This window comes from Balaenoptera ricei, chromosome 6 (assembly GCF_028023285.1).
Source record: "Balaenoptera ricei isolate mBalRic1 chromosome 6, mBalRic1.hap2, whole genome shotgun sequence".
NCBI lineage: Eukaryota > Metazoa > Chordata > Mammalia > Artiodactyla > Balaenopteridae > Balaenoptera > Balaenoptera ricei.
Window position 1 is genome coordinate 36,569,068 of NC_082644.1, and position 14,278 is coordinate 36,583,345.

General features: G+C 37.8%; 1 protein-coding gene across 10 annotated transcripts in view; it reads right to left on the minus strand.

Moving 5' to 3' along the window:
- The window catches only part of AOPEP (aminopeptidase O (putative)), a 371,493-nt gene extending 365,802 nt beyond the window's left edge, over window positions 1–5,691 (minus strand). For all 10 annotated transcript variants that reach the window (XR_009503627.1, XM_059924474.1, XM_059924470.1 and 7 more), the window contains exon 1: window positions 5,610–5,691. The gene's annotated coding sequence lies outside the window, so the exon portion shown is untranslated. The remainder of the gene's footprint in view (window positions 1–5,609) is intronic.
- Between the last annotated feature and the right edge of the window lie 8,587 nt (window positions 5,692–14,278).

Here is a 14,278-nt window from a genome sequence, read left to right on the forward strand (position 1 = left end):
GAAAAACCATATGATCATCTCAATAGATGCAGAAGAAGCTTTTGACAAAATTAAACTCCCATTTAGGATAAAAACACTCCATAAAGTAGGCATAGAGGGAAGTTACCTCAACATAATAAAGGCCATATATGACAAACACAGAGCCAACATCGTTCTCAATGGTGAAAAACTGAAACCATTTCCACTAAGACCAGGAACAAAACAAGGCTGCCCACTCTCACTACTGTTATTCAACATAGTTTTGGAAGTTTTAGCCACAGCAATCAGAGAAGAAAAAGAAATAAAAGGAATCCAAATTGGAAAAAAAGAAGTAAAGCTGTCACTGTTTGCAGATGACATGATACTATATGCAGAGAATCCTAAAGACACTATCAGAAAACTACTAGAGCTAACCAATGAATTTGGTAAAGTAGCAGGATACAAAATTAATGCACAGAAATCTCTTGCATTCCTATACACTAATGATGGAAAATCTGAAAGAGAAATTAAGGAAACACTCCCATTTACCACTGCAACAAAAAGAATAAAATACCTAGGAATAAATCTACCTAAGGAGACAAAAGACCTGTATGCAGAAAACAATAAGACACTGATGAAAGAAATTAAAGATGATACCAACAGATGGAGAGGCATACCATGTTCTTGGATTGGAAGAATCAACACTGTGAAAATGACTATACTACCCAAAGCAATCTACAGATTCAGTGCAATTCCAATCAAACTACCAATGGCATTTTTCACAGAACTAGAACAAAAAATTTCACAATTTGTATGGAAACACAAAAGACCCCGAATAGCCAAAGCAATCTTGAGAAAGAAAAACGAGACTGGAGGAATCATGCCCCCGGACTTCAGACTACACTACAAAGCTACGGTAATCATGACAGTATGGTACTGGCACAAAAACAGAAATATAGATCAATGGAACAGGATGGAAAGCCCAAAGATACACCCATGCACATATGGTCACCTTATTTTTGATAAAGGAGGCAAGAATATACAGTGGAGAAAAGACAGCCTCTTCAATAAGTGGTGCTGGGAAAACTGGACAGCTACGTGTAAAATAATGAAATTAGAACACTCCCTAACACCATACACAAAAATAAACTCAAAATAGATTAAACACCTAAATGTAAGGCCAGACACTATAAAGCTCTTAGAGGAAAACATAGGCAGAACACTCTATGACATAAATCACAGCAAGATCCTTTTTGACGCACCTCCTAGAGAAATAGAAATAAAAACAAAAATAAACAAATGGGACCTAATGAAACTTCAAAGCTTTTGCACAGCAACAGAAACCATAAACAAGACGAAATGACAACACTCAGAATGGGAGAAAATATTTGCAAATGAAGCAACTGACAAAGGATTAATCTCCAAAATTTACAAGCAGCTCATGCAGCTCAATATCAAAAAAACAAACAACCCAATCCAAAAATGGGCAGAAGACCTAAATAGACATTTCTCCAAAGAAGATATACAGATAGCCAACAAACACATGAAAGAATGCTCAGCATCACTAATCATTAGAGAAATGCAAATCAAAAGTACAATGAGGTATCACCTCACACCAGTCAGAATGGCCATCATCAAAAAATCTACAAACATAAATTCTGGACAGGGTGTGGAGAAAAGGGAACCCTCTTGCAATGTTGGTGGCAATGTAAATTGATACAGCCACTATGGAGAACAGTATGGAGGTTCTTTAAAAAGTAAAAATAGAACTACCATATGACCCAGCAATCCCACTACTGGGCACATACCCTGAGAAAGCCATAATTCGAAAAGAGTCATGTACCACAATGTTCACTGCAGCACTATTTACAATAGCCAGGACAAGGAAGCAACCTATGTGTCCATCGACAGATGAATGGATAAAGAAGATGTGGCACATATATACAATGGAATATTACTCAGCCATAAAAGGAAACGAAATTGAGTTATTTGTAGTGAGGTGGATAGACCTAGAGTCTATCATACAGAGTGAAGTAAGTCAGAAAGAGAAAAATAAATACCGTATGCTAACACATATATATGGAATCTAAAAAAAAATGGTTCTGAAGAACCTAGGGGCAGGACAGTAATAAAGATGCAGATGCAGAGAATGGACTTGAGCACACAGGGAGGGGGAAGGGTAAGCTGGGTCAAAGTGAGAGAGTGGCATGGACCTATATATACTATCAAATGTAAGACAGATAGCTAGTGGGAAGCAGCTGCATAGCACAGGGAGATCAGCTCAGTGCTTTGTGACCACCTAGAGGGGTGGGATAGGGAGGGTGGGAGGGAGATGCAAGATGGAGAATATATGGGGATATATGTATGTGTATAGCTGATTCACTTTGTTATAAAGCAGAAACTAACACACCATTGTAAAGCAATTATATTCCGATAAAGATGTTAAAAAGTAAGAAAACAAAAAATAAAGCAGAGATCAGCAAACTAGAAATTAATTAATTAATTAATTAACATACAGGTTAGGATACAGAATTCTAGTTAGTATAATTTAATTGTCTTGTAATTACCACATATCAAATACTATTCAAGGAATAACAATTTTCATAGAGAAATGCAAATCAAAACTACAGTGAGGTATCACCTCACACCAGTCAGAATGGCCATCATTAAAATGTCTACAAATAATAAATGCTGGAGAGGGTGTGGAGAAAAAGGAACCCTCCTACCCTGTTGGTGGGAATATAAATTGGTGCAGCCACTATAGAGAACAGTATGGAGGTTCCCTAAAAACCTAAAAATAGAATTACCATATGATCCTGCAATCCCACTCCTGGGCATATATTCAGAAAAGACAAAAACTCTAATTGAAAAAGATACATGCACCCCAATGTTCACAGCAGCACTATTTACAATAGCCAAGGTATGGAAGCAAACTAAAGGTCCATCAACAGATGAATGGATAAAGAAGATGTGGTATATATGTACAGTGGAATATTACTCAGTCATAAAAAAGAATGAAATAATGCCATGTGCAGCAATATGGATGGACCTAGAGATTACCATACTAAGTGAAGTAGGTCAGACAGAGAAAGACAAATACCACATGATATCACTTATATGTGGAATCTAAAAAAATGATACAAATAAACGTATTTACAAAACAGAAATAGATTCATAGACACAGAAAACAAACCTATGGTTACCAAAGGCGAAAGAGGCAGGAGGGATAAATTAGGAGTTTGGGATTAACAGATACATACTACTACATATAAAATAGATTAACAACAAGGACCTACTGTATAGCACAGGGAACTATATTCAATGTTTTGTAATAATCTATAATGGAAAAGAATATATGTATGTATGTATAACTGAATCACTTTGCTGTACGCTTGAAAATAACAGAACATTGTAAATCAACTGTATATCAATTAAAAAAATAAAAATAAATTAGAAAAAAATTTTTCAAAGAACTAGAATGCAATATTCAAAGAATGAAAAGCTAAAACCAGACTAATAATAATATTAGAAACACTTACATGGCTCTTAGAATACGCCCGGTTTGTTATAACCTCTTTACATATACTACTAACTCACATTACCCTCACAACAACCTCAGACAACAAGTATTCTTATTATTCCCATTTTACAAATGAGGAAACTGAGGTGTAGAGGGGTCAACCATGTTGTCTGGGCTCACTGTCCTACTAGTAAGTGGCAGAGCAAGGACTGGAATCCTGCAAGTGTGCTTTCCTGGTCCTTAATTTTAATTGCTATGGTTTACAATCTCTTGGTGATATTAAGGAGTAGACTACATAAAGTCTAGGAAAACTCAAAATGCAAAGCAGTTTGGGGGCCAAATATAACAAAAGTTCTGAGGAAATCACCAAATCACAACACAACAATAAATGAGATTCATAATGATTGCTCTGAGACCTAAGGCAAAGTTAAAATATGTTCAGTATACTTACTGTTTTAGAAGGCAAAGAATTATTTAGTGCATTTAAATTTTTTCCATCCAAAACTGTCAATATGATTTTCATTTCTAAAGGGGTAAAACTTTCCCCTGTCCAAAATTACTCATTCCCTGAGAGCTCCAAACAGAAAGGTACTGAGCAATCTTATTTGCCAATTATCTCATTCTTAATGAAAAATATGGTATGTGTGCGGTGTGTGTGTGTGTAGGGGGATCATAAATAAATTAAGGTTTCCAGGTGTTTTGATTCTAGGTATATAAGAACTTAATACTAAAGATATTAGAAAGTGTCAAATCATTTGGATAGATGAGTGAATAAACTCATAGAATTGTGTCATTACTGTAAAAAGCCTAGAATCTGATCAATCACAGTGAGTTATAAAAAAAGTACAGGCTTTCAACTCATACATAGAACTGAACTTCAAGCTTGTCTCCACCAGTATAGTTACTATGAATTTTTGGCAAGTTAATTTCACATACCTGAGCCAAAGTTTCCTTCTCCGTAAGTTGAGGATACTAATTCCTAACTCACAAGGTTCTTATGTGAGCTAAGGAAAAAACACATGCAAAGTGCTGAACACAGTGCTGTACACAGGGATATAGCAGATGGTCAACAAAGAGCGACTACTATTATTCCCTAACCTTTTTCTACTTTGTCCCCCAAATGTTAGAGCCTAATCTTACCAATTAGCAAGTCATTCATAGGCTTCTCAGAATTACAGTATGTACAGTACCATATGCCCTATTCAAAAATGGAGCATATTAAAGTACAAGAAAATACAAAACCAAATCATCAAATGAGACAGAAAACGTCGGAATCTGTTTCTCCACCCATATCTTTTCTGGTTGGTTTTGTAATAACCCGCATTCCTTTATCAACAATACGAATCCTATCATTTTTTGGCGGTCTATACATTCCTAGTTGGGTACTGTTGCTTATTTATTTTGACGGCTACCTTTGCGAGGATAATTCTCATCATTGCTTGAAAACAAAAAAGAAATACAGGACAGGAGCATTTTAATGAAATGCTGTAACTGTTTCATCTATCTCGACGGTTGACTGGATGCCATGTGGATCATTTATTATAGCAATAAATTTTCACATTACTGCGCCACCCCCTTACCCAACAAACACATGCCTTAATGAGCAAACCTCCAGACTGACAGTGAACGAATACTCTTTAGGGACACAATAACTCAAAACTTGGTGCTCTCAGTAAGGATCCTCGGGGAGGAGGGAAGGTGGCCGGGTGTTACTGGAAGTGTAAATGAACAGAATCGGAAACTGTTCTGTCTCCTTAAACAAGATTGGAGATGAGCCCTGTGGGGCTAGGAGCAGAGAGAAGCGGGTTAGGTGGGCCTTGGAGGCAACAGAGGAAGGAGGCGGCAACTGAAGTCTGGGAAATGCCTGTGCCACCGGGGAAAGGAGCGTCAGAGCCCATCACCACCCGAGGGTGGGGGCGGAGAGAAGTGGCAGGCTCAGCCCAGTCCCCAGAACTGGTTCAGCTTCAGGAGTCTGGGAGGACTGAAAGGGAATGGGGACCCAGCTGATCAAAAAAGATGAGGGTAGGGGTGGGCTCCTGGCTGCCTTCAAAACGGGACGCTGCTGACCCCGCCGCCATCCAGTTGCCGCTGGAGAGGAAGGCAGGGACCCAACAGGGAGCGCTCAGGTTACCTGTCTCAGCCGCCTGCCAGCTCTTCTCCACTTCCGCAGACTAGGTGTTACCACGGGCTACCCGGGCACGCGCCGAGTGACGTCATCCTCACGCGCCCGAGCCGCCGTCCGCCTGGCCCCGCCCCCTTGAGTACAGCGTTGGGGGTGGGCAGTGGAGGTCTGCGCAGGCGCGGAGCTGCCTCGGGCTTGGGAAGGCGTGAAAAAGGCTTGTTTTGGATTTTGTAGGGTCGCTCTCTTACCCACCTACTCCTAGTTGCAAAATCTTATAGGCACTTAAGAAAAAAAATGTATTGAAATACAGACATGGACTTTTTATTCTTTATTTTGCTCTTCCTCTTCTGTATATAACTCTTGTTTGTATACTCGTTCGTTCCAGCACAGTTTATTTAAGTCCTATTGTGTTCCAGGCAAGCACTGTTACAGAATCTGGGATACAGCGATGACAAAACAGACACTATGCTTCCTCATGGAGAAAGCAAACGTTGAATAACTCAACAAAGATATTTTAGGCGTACCTCATTTTATTGCACTTCACTTTATGTCACTGGGCAACCCTGCCATTGTCAGATAATGATTAGCATTTTTTGGCAATAAAGTATTTTTAATTAAGGTATGTATTTTTTTTACATAATGCTATGCACACTTAATAGACTACAGTATAGTGTAAACATAACTTTTATTTTCACTTAAAAACCAAAAAATTCATGTAAGTTACTCAAAAACTAAAGGAGGATGTCAGAGAAGTGCCCTATGAAGAGGCTCATTAAACTGAGAAGGGAAGAAGCCAGCTCTATGAAGATCTGGAGCAAGAACAACCAAGAGAATGATGGAAAACTATGGGGAGGGGACAGAATGTAGTGGTGCCCTTGAGAAAGTGAGAAAATAGGCTAGGGGAAGAATAGAAGATGAGATTAAAAAGGCAAAGAGAGTTCTGATCTCGCAAAGCCTTCCTTTGCAGGAGGCATGGATTTTATTTTAACTATAATGGGAAACCAGTGAAGAGTTTTAAACATGCAAGTGACAGGGTCTGGTTTTATAAGATCACCCTGCCTGCTGTATATAAGAATAAACGATTTGGAGTCGAGAAAGGGTTCAAAGAGAACAGTTGCTTTTACAATGATCAGGTAAGAAATGATGGAGAGAAGTGAACAAATTTAAGGAATAATTTGGAGGTAGATATGACAGACTTGGAGATAGATTAGATAAGGCCATAAGGAAAAGAAAGGTGTCAAAATGACTCCTAAATTTTGGGCTTGTGCAAATAGCTGGATAACACAGCTAAGACAATTTCTAATACTTCACAAGATTTTCTCCTCCTCTTTTCAACCCTGATCCCTTTGCTTCTTTGTTACCAAGCCCTCTCAGGTCTCCTCTTACCTTTCTGATCATCTCCCCTCAGTTTCCAACAAGGGGCTCCTTTTTCCTTTCCTTTTCCTTAACTCTTTACCCCTTGATCTTTTTATGCTACATCAGGGGCTGCAAACCCAAAAGCCTACAGTGCCCAGGCAGTGAACACAAAGGAGTGAACCTCGTGGAGAGAGACTATGAAGAACTGGAGCTCATGGTCCCTACTCAGCTCTAATTGATTTTTGCCAACCAGCAATCTTTCCCAGTGATAATCAGATCCTCCCATTTTTAAAGACAAATCAATATGCAGGTACATGAAATCTCTCAAATTTCAAATGTTGGTCACTAATTCAAATTTTGTTGCACTTTTTTTTGGACCAAACAAAATGCATCTGCAGGCCAGATGAGGCCAGCAAGCTACAGCTTTGCCTCCTTGACGGATATCTTCCCAGGATGGTGATTTTTGTCTACTTTCATGTGACTATCACCTGTAAGCTGATAACTCCCAAGCCTATCTCACCACCCAAGCCTTTCAAAATTTCTTATTGAAGTACTCAGATTCCACTGAGATATCTAGCTGGCATCTCAAACTTGACATTTAAAACTGAACTCATTATCTACCCTGGCCCCCAAACCTAACCTACTCAAGTATTCTGTCTCAGTTAACAGCATCAATGTCCACACACTCACCCAAGCCTGAAATCCAGGATCATCCCAGATTTGTTCCTCTCCTTGTCCTGATCTTGATCTCTTCAATATTTATCACATCTGCCCATCACCTCCATTCTAATTAATCACTACCTTTGCTCAAGCCTTTCTTATCTCTCTCTGGCAAGTCACTTGACCTCTCTACACCTGTTTTTTCACTCGTTAAATGAAAGGATTGAACTAGGTGATTCCTAGGCTCTGTTCCATTCTCAAATTCTGTTTCATAAAGCCACCAAATTTGTCAGAGTAGTTACTTATCACTTTTTTATTGGTTTTTTGGCCTGGCTATTTTTTTTCTTTTTTTTTTTGCAGCTCCACACTGCTTGCCAGATCTTAGTTCCCCGACCAGGGATTGAACCCCGGCCCTCGGCAGTGAAAGCGTGGAGTCCTACCCACTGGACCACCAAGGAATTCCCTGGCCTGGCTATTTGAATACCAAGAATACTGCAGCTAGATTGACAGGAAAAACTGGACTTGATAAAAATAATCAATACAAAATGAAATTAACATTGACTAAAACTGGACACAATTTTATTATAGAATAAACACAGGCTGAAAAAGAACTACTGATTGGTAACACTGAAAACTGAAAAAGCCGAGAAAAACAGACAAGGTAAAATTTGTCGTTTAGTAAAAGTTGATGTAAAAATCAAATATTCTTGTCAAAATTTAGATCTACAAAGTTTGTGCAGAAAAAAAAAAAAATTGGCCTTGGTTAATTACCCACAAAAGAAAGTTCATGATGTCAGAAGCTCCAATGGCTAGTATATTTCATGAAGAGAAAAAATAATACTGAATTATAACTTCAAATGTAAAAGAACTGGAACTGATTCCAGCTAAAATGATTTTAGTAAAAATGGAAAAACAGGACAGTTTAACTATAATATAAAATTGATCATGGTACTAAATTGGCATAATGAAATTTGCTCCAGAAAGTACTATGTTTTATATTAAAGATTTCAAATAGAATTTTAAAACTTGGATTGCAGTCACGAGCATGGTCATTTCTGATATTAACAAGTTATAAAAAGTTGGTTTAGATGCAGAAGTTTTCTCATTTTGATGATTTGGGGTAAAAAGAACTCAGAAAACTAGAAAAGCGTGCACTTAAAACTCTGTATGTGGCAGTTAAAACAAACAACTAGAGCCAAGACAACAAACCACTTGATATGAGCTATTGTGTTTTTCTGAGTCATTCATATAGTACCAATCACCACCATGCTTCAACTGACACTTTGTTATATTTGTACTCATAAAAATAAAGATCCCCTTCCATTGTCTTTTTTTCTTTCTATCTGTTTCTCATGGTTATGTAGGAAAAGTCAGCTTTTGCAAAATAAATTGTTATGAAAAAATGTAATCTTTTTTTTAAAGAAATCAATTTCTAAGACTCTGGTTTATGTAAAATATGGTGTGTGTTCTTGAAGATTATTTGCACAACACTTGAAATTATAATTATGTAAGTGCCATCTTTCCTACAGAGGAGGTGTTTTGGTTTTAATTTGAAAGATTTTAAAAACCCTGATATTTTAATGTCAGTTTCTTATACCTAAAAATACGTAGAAAAAGGTAAATGAAGTCAGTTTATATACTTGGTACATAAACACAGCAATAAATGTTTCATTTTCAAACATGAAAAAAATAAATAAATAAAATAAAGTTATCTTGGAAAAAAAATGAAAATTTAAAGAATCAAAACTCACTGTCTTTTTTTTACACTCTATCTCTAGTTTTGCTTTTGTAGCTTCAGTCTTCAGACATTTTTAAATATAGTATTTATCTTTAGATGGAGAAGAACCCATCAAACTTGTAAATGTAAAATATCCAGGCCAGCAACTGAAGGGAAAATATACCCCTAGCCCCACTTTGGCTTACCTTACTTTGCATATTACTTCTTAAAGCTAAATCTCAAAAGTCTATCAAAAAATTTCTCATGAATTTCTCACAAAAGAAAAGTATTTTTGATTGAGTCCAAGAGTGTTCAGAGACTTCTATTTATAATGCTGCCATGATCCATTTAAAAAATAGTTTTCTAGAAAATACGTTTTTTGATGAAAATTATTGGTGTAAGTATAATTTTGATTTCATGTTAATATACACAAAATCAATGCTTCACAGAAGCAAAGTTAACATCTTGTATTCATTCAATAGCTCCTGAAAATCTTTAGTCTTTCAGTTCTAAAACTCATATTTTTGAGTATTTATTCATGCCACAAGCTGTTGTATTTTCATAAGGTCTGAATAATTGGAGTGCATATAGCCTGGTTTCAGATATGCTTTTCATTAATGACTATTTTTCCCTCTGATGCTATCAGCTCCATGAAATCTGTTAATATTCCCACTGAGATTTAGTGCATTGGATTTAATTTCAAGAGAATTTCTAACTTGGCCCAGGTGAACTAAATACAATCAAGGAGGAGAAGGCAGAGACTGGTGGCTATCCCTCAATATCCAGGCTCTTTTCCTCACAGAAATAGAATCCCTCACATTTTAGATAATAGAATATCCTATCTTAGCTGGACACATGACCACTCAGAAAAAAGACAATATTTTCCAGCCTCCCTTGCAGCTAGATGTGGCCCTGTGACTAAGTGCTGGTTAATTGGCAGTAAGAGTAAGTATAATGTAGCATCCCTTATAAAATAGATAGAACATGAGTTTGTTTTCTTCCCATCCTCCTTCCTGTTGACTGGAATGCAGATGTGTTGGCTACTCCTAGAGTAGCCAACTTGGTTCATAATTTAACCTTCAGAGGCTTATGGGAAAGCAATGAGATAGAAGGAGCCTGTAACCCTGAGGACTTTGTGGACAGAGCCACAATACCAGCTCTGAACTATCTACCTCTGCACTTGCTCCAAAAGAGATAAGCCACTCTCTTTTTTAAAATTTTATTGAAGTATAGTTGATTTACAATGTTGTGTTAATTTTTGCTATACAGCAAAGTGATTGAGTTATACATATATATATTCTTTTTCATATTCTTTTCCATTATGGTTTATCACAGGATATTGAATATAGTTCCCTGTGCTATACATTAGGACCGTGTTGTTTATCCATCCTGTATATAATAGTTTGCGTCTGCTAATCCCAAACTCCCAATCCTTCCCTACCCGCACACCACCTCCCCCTTGACAACCACAAGTTTGTTCTCTATGTCTGTGAGTCTGCTTCTATTTCATAGATTATGTTCATTTGTGTCATATTTTCGCTTCCACATATAAGTGATATCATATGATATTTGTCTTTCTCTTTCTGACTTACTTTGTTTAGTATGATAATATCTGGCTCCATCCATATTGCTGCAAATAGCATTATTTCTTTCTTTTCTATGGCTGAGTAATATTCCATAATATACCACATCTTCTTTATCCATTCATCTGTCGATGGATATTTAGGTTGTTTTTAGGTCTTGGCTATTGTAAATAGTGCTGCTATGAACAGAGGATTGCATGTATCTTTTTGTATTATAGTTTTGTCTGGATATATGTCCAGGAGTGGGATTGCTGGGTCATATGGCAGCTCTATATTTAGTTTTTTGAGGAACCTCCGTACTGTTTTCCATAGCGGCTGCACCAATTTACATTCCCACCAAGAGAAGCCACTCTCTTTTTAAAGTCACTTTATTTTGGGTCTATTTCTTCCACCATACCTAACTGATATATAAGGACTAAGATTCAAAAGAAAAATATACAGTTAAGGCATTTTCAGACTTCATGCAGACCTGAATAGCAAAAAGAAAAAGCCTCCTGAAGGAAGTGCAGGCTCGCTTCAGTAACCCCAAGCCATGAAGACCAGAAGACAAAGACCTGTAAGAGATATTGTCTAATGGTATTAACTCCTAAATTCAGTTTCTTCGTAAAGCAAGTACTTCATGTTTATAGACTTACTCATTGTATCCTACCTAATATCCTGTCTTTCCCTTACTAACAGAGCCCTGATTTTGTGGAAGAAAATCCATCGACCTCAGAGAAGTTAGGCCCCTTCACCACCCCAACAGATGAAAGATTATAAATCTAAGCCAGTTATGGAATCCCATTCCTTTCTGTCCCTTATTCATGGGCCCAGCTTTCCTTACAGCTAAGTGTGGCCATGTTGCCCAGTCTGGCCAATGAAATGGATAGGTAGCTGCTAAGAGCTCCTGGGACAGATTTTACCTCCTTATAAAAAGATAGCCATAAAAGGAGAGCTAGCTGCATTGTACTGTCCTTTTCTTTATTACTTGTGGTGCCAACGTAAGGGAAAAGATGGTTGGACCACCATGTTGATCATAGGTGGTAAGCATAGGATGGAGTCAACATGCTGAGGAATGAGGGGGGGAAAAAGTGTAAGAGCCTGAGTCATTGCTGACATTGTTGAGCTGCTGACCAGCCCTTGATATCTTCCTCTGGTCTCTTAGTAAACAATTCTGCATCTGGTTTTAGCCTTTAGTACAGGTTTTGTTGTTTTTGTTGTTGTTGCTGCTTGCAATTTTTTTTGCAATTTAAAAAGAAAAAGAAAGAATCTCAGCATTTTTTTTGTGTTACAGATTCTCTCTTGACTCTTTTCCATAACGACTTGTTTTCCATGCTTGCGTAGTACTCAGTGCTGACGCTTCTGCCATTACTCTTGTGCTTCTTGCTTCTGTTGCTACTATCGTCTTTCACTTTTAAATGTGCTAAAGAAACACTTCTACATAATTTTCTCTACAAATTATGGATTTAAACTGGATTTAAACTATATTTACAATAGCCTTTCTGCATAGCTGTAATATCAATCCAGTTTTTGTTATGTCATTCCCACTGCTTTAGGCTGAACTGTGAAGAGTCCACAGAAAGGAAATGGGTCTTTGTGTTCAATAGAAGATATAGTTGTGCCTTGCTTGTTACAAGAGGCCCCAGGAATTCTGGGTATCTGTGTCCCACTAAATCCCCAATTTACTAAAGGAAAATCCATAATAATTATTGATCCTGTCACTATCTACTCATTCAACTTCTCTGAGCTTGCTTTGTTCTCATCTGTATATTAGAAAATGTCACTAAATGATTTTATGAGCTTTTTTTTAATTTCAAAATTCTTCTTTTCCAACTTCACCTAGATACCAAATATAGTTATATAAGCCTGTAAGTTCTTGATAAAATTTCCTTAAGAATAAGGAAGTTAGCCTAAAGCCTGTCTGCCATGCCTCTGGCCTATTTAATGTCACCATAGTCCACCCACACGTCACACCAAAGGAATACGTGTGACAGACCCAGCTTGGGTTTACATGTCATCATTTCCTAAGGCAGGAACTGTGGCAAAAAGATTCTGTCTAAAACTCACTGTGGGTTGATGAGAGACAGGTGGGATGAATGTGTCAAAATATAAATGCAGGATTTGAAATATTTGCAAGTTTCCAGGAGAAAAATCATATCAGAGTGGGATGGTTGGTAAATGAAAGTTGAATATAATGATTGACCTGGCAGCCATGAGCTGAAAGTCATCTCAGTGACTTGGTCAGTATGAGTTGAAGAGATTACTGTAGAATTTACATATATAGCAGTTTGGGCCACAGGTCCTATCACTACAGAGAGCACTGGTGGCTGATGCCAGAAGTAAACAGAGAGAAGAGTCTGTGGCTTGAAGGGACAGGGTCACTTCCAAGGGCACTGAGTCTGAAAATGATGGTCTTTTTACTAAAAATAAAAAATAAGAGGCTCAGGGAGGAATCAAGGTAGCGTTGCCAAAGAGGATGATTCCTAAAAAGAAAGAAAGTGGAATTCATGGTGAAATTTCATTTTTACTGGAGAAGGAGACAACAGTTCACAAAGAATTCCAATGAAAGTAAACACATCAGCATGGATGGCACAGAGCCTCTGACTTCTAGAAAAGAAAGTCTCTCTACCCCCATCTCTGGTCTCTTTTTTTTCTCTAATAATGGAGCACAGTCAGTGGGAAAGGGGGTGTGTGAGACTTGGCATTGATACAATTGCTGGTAATTGAATGTGTCATATAGCCACATTCATTTTTTTTCTTCCAGCAATATTTCCAGATGCTGCCATGTATTAGGTACATTTTTGTGCTCTGAGGACACAAAGAGGAAAAAATATATCCCTGACATCAAAGAACTTCCAGGCTACTCTGGAGAAAAAAAGTGGTTTATTACATTAGAGGCCGGAGCCCTAGACTTGTGTCCTATATGGGTTCCAAATAGCAAAACCAGTATGGCAAGAAAAGACAGACCAAGAAATGGGGGTAAAATTGGGTAGGGGAGTGGGATATTGAGAAACCAAGAAAGCTGAAGACAAGGTAGAATGGAGAGGTCAAAAAGAGCTGGCCTGGGGTGGCCCTAGGATGGTCATTCTGGTTGACAGAATGGGAGACATTAAGTAGTTTGTCAGCCTCAGGCTAACATGGGCAGCCAGTTGCAATGCCAAGTAATACTGTCCTTGGGAAGGTGCTCAGTGCATATTTATTTATTTATTTATTAAAAGAATGGGTGAATGGTAGATAAGACTCTTTTATGATTTTTGTGCCCATGTTTTTGGTAGGTGGGAAAGCAGACACATGAAAATATAAACATTCTCTATGAATGGGACTGGGGGGAGGCATATTCTGTCTACAGCCAGACACTGAGCCAACACAGCACAAGTAATACT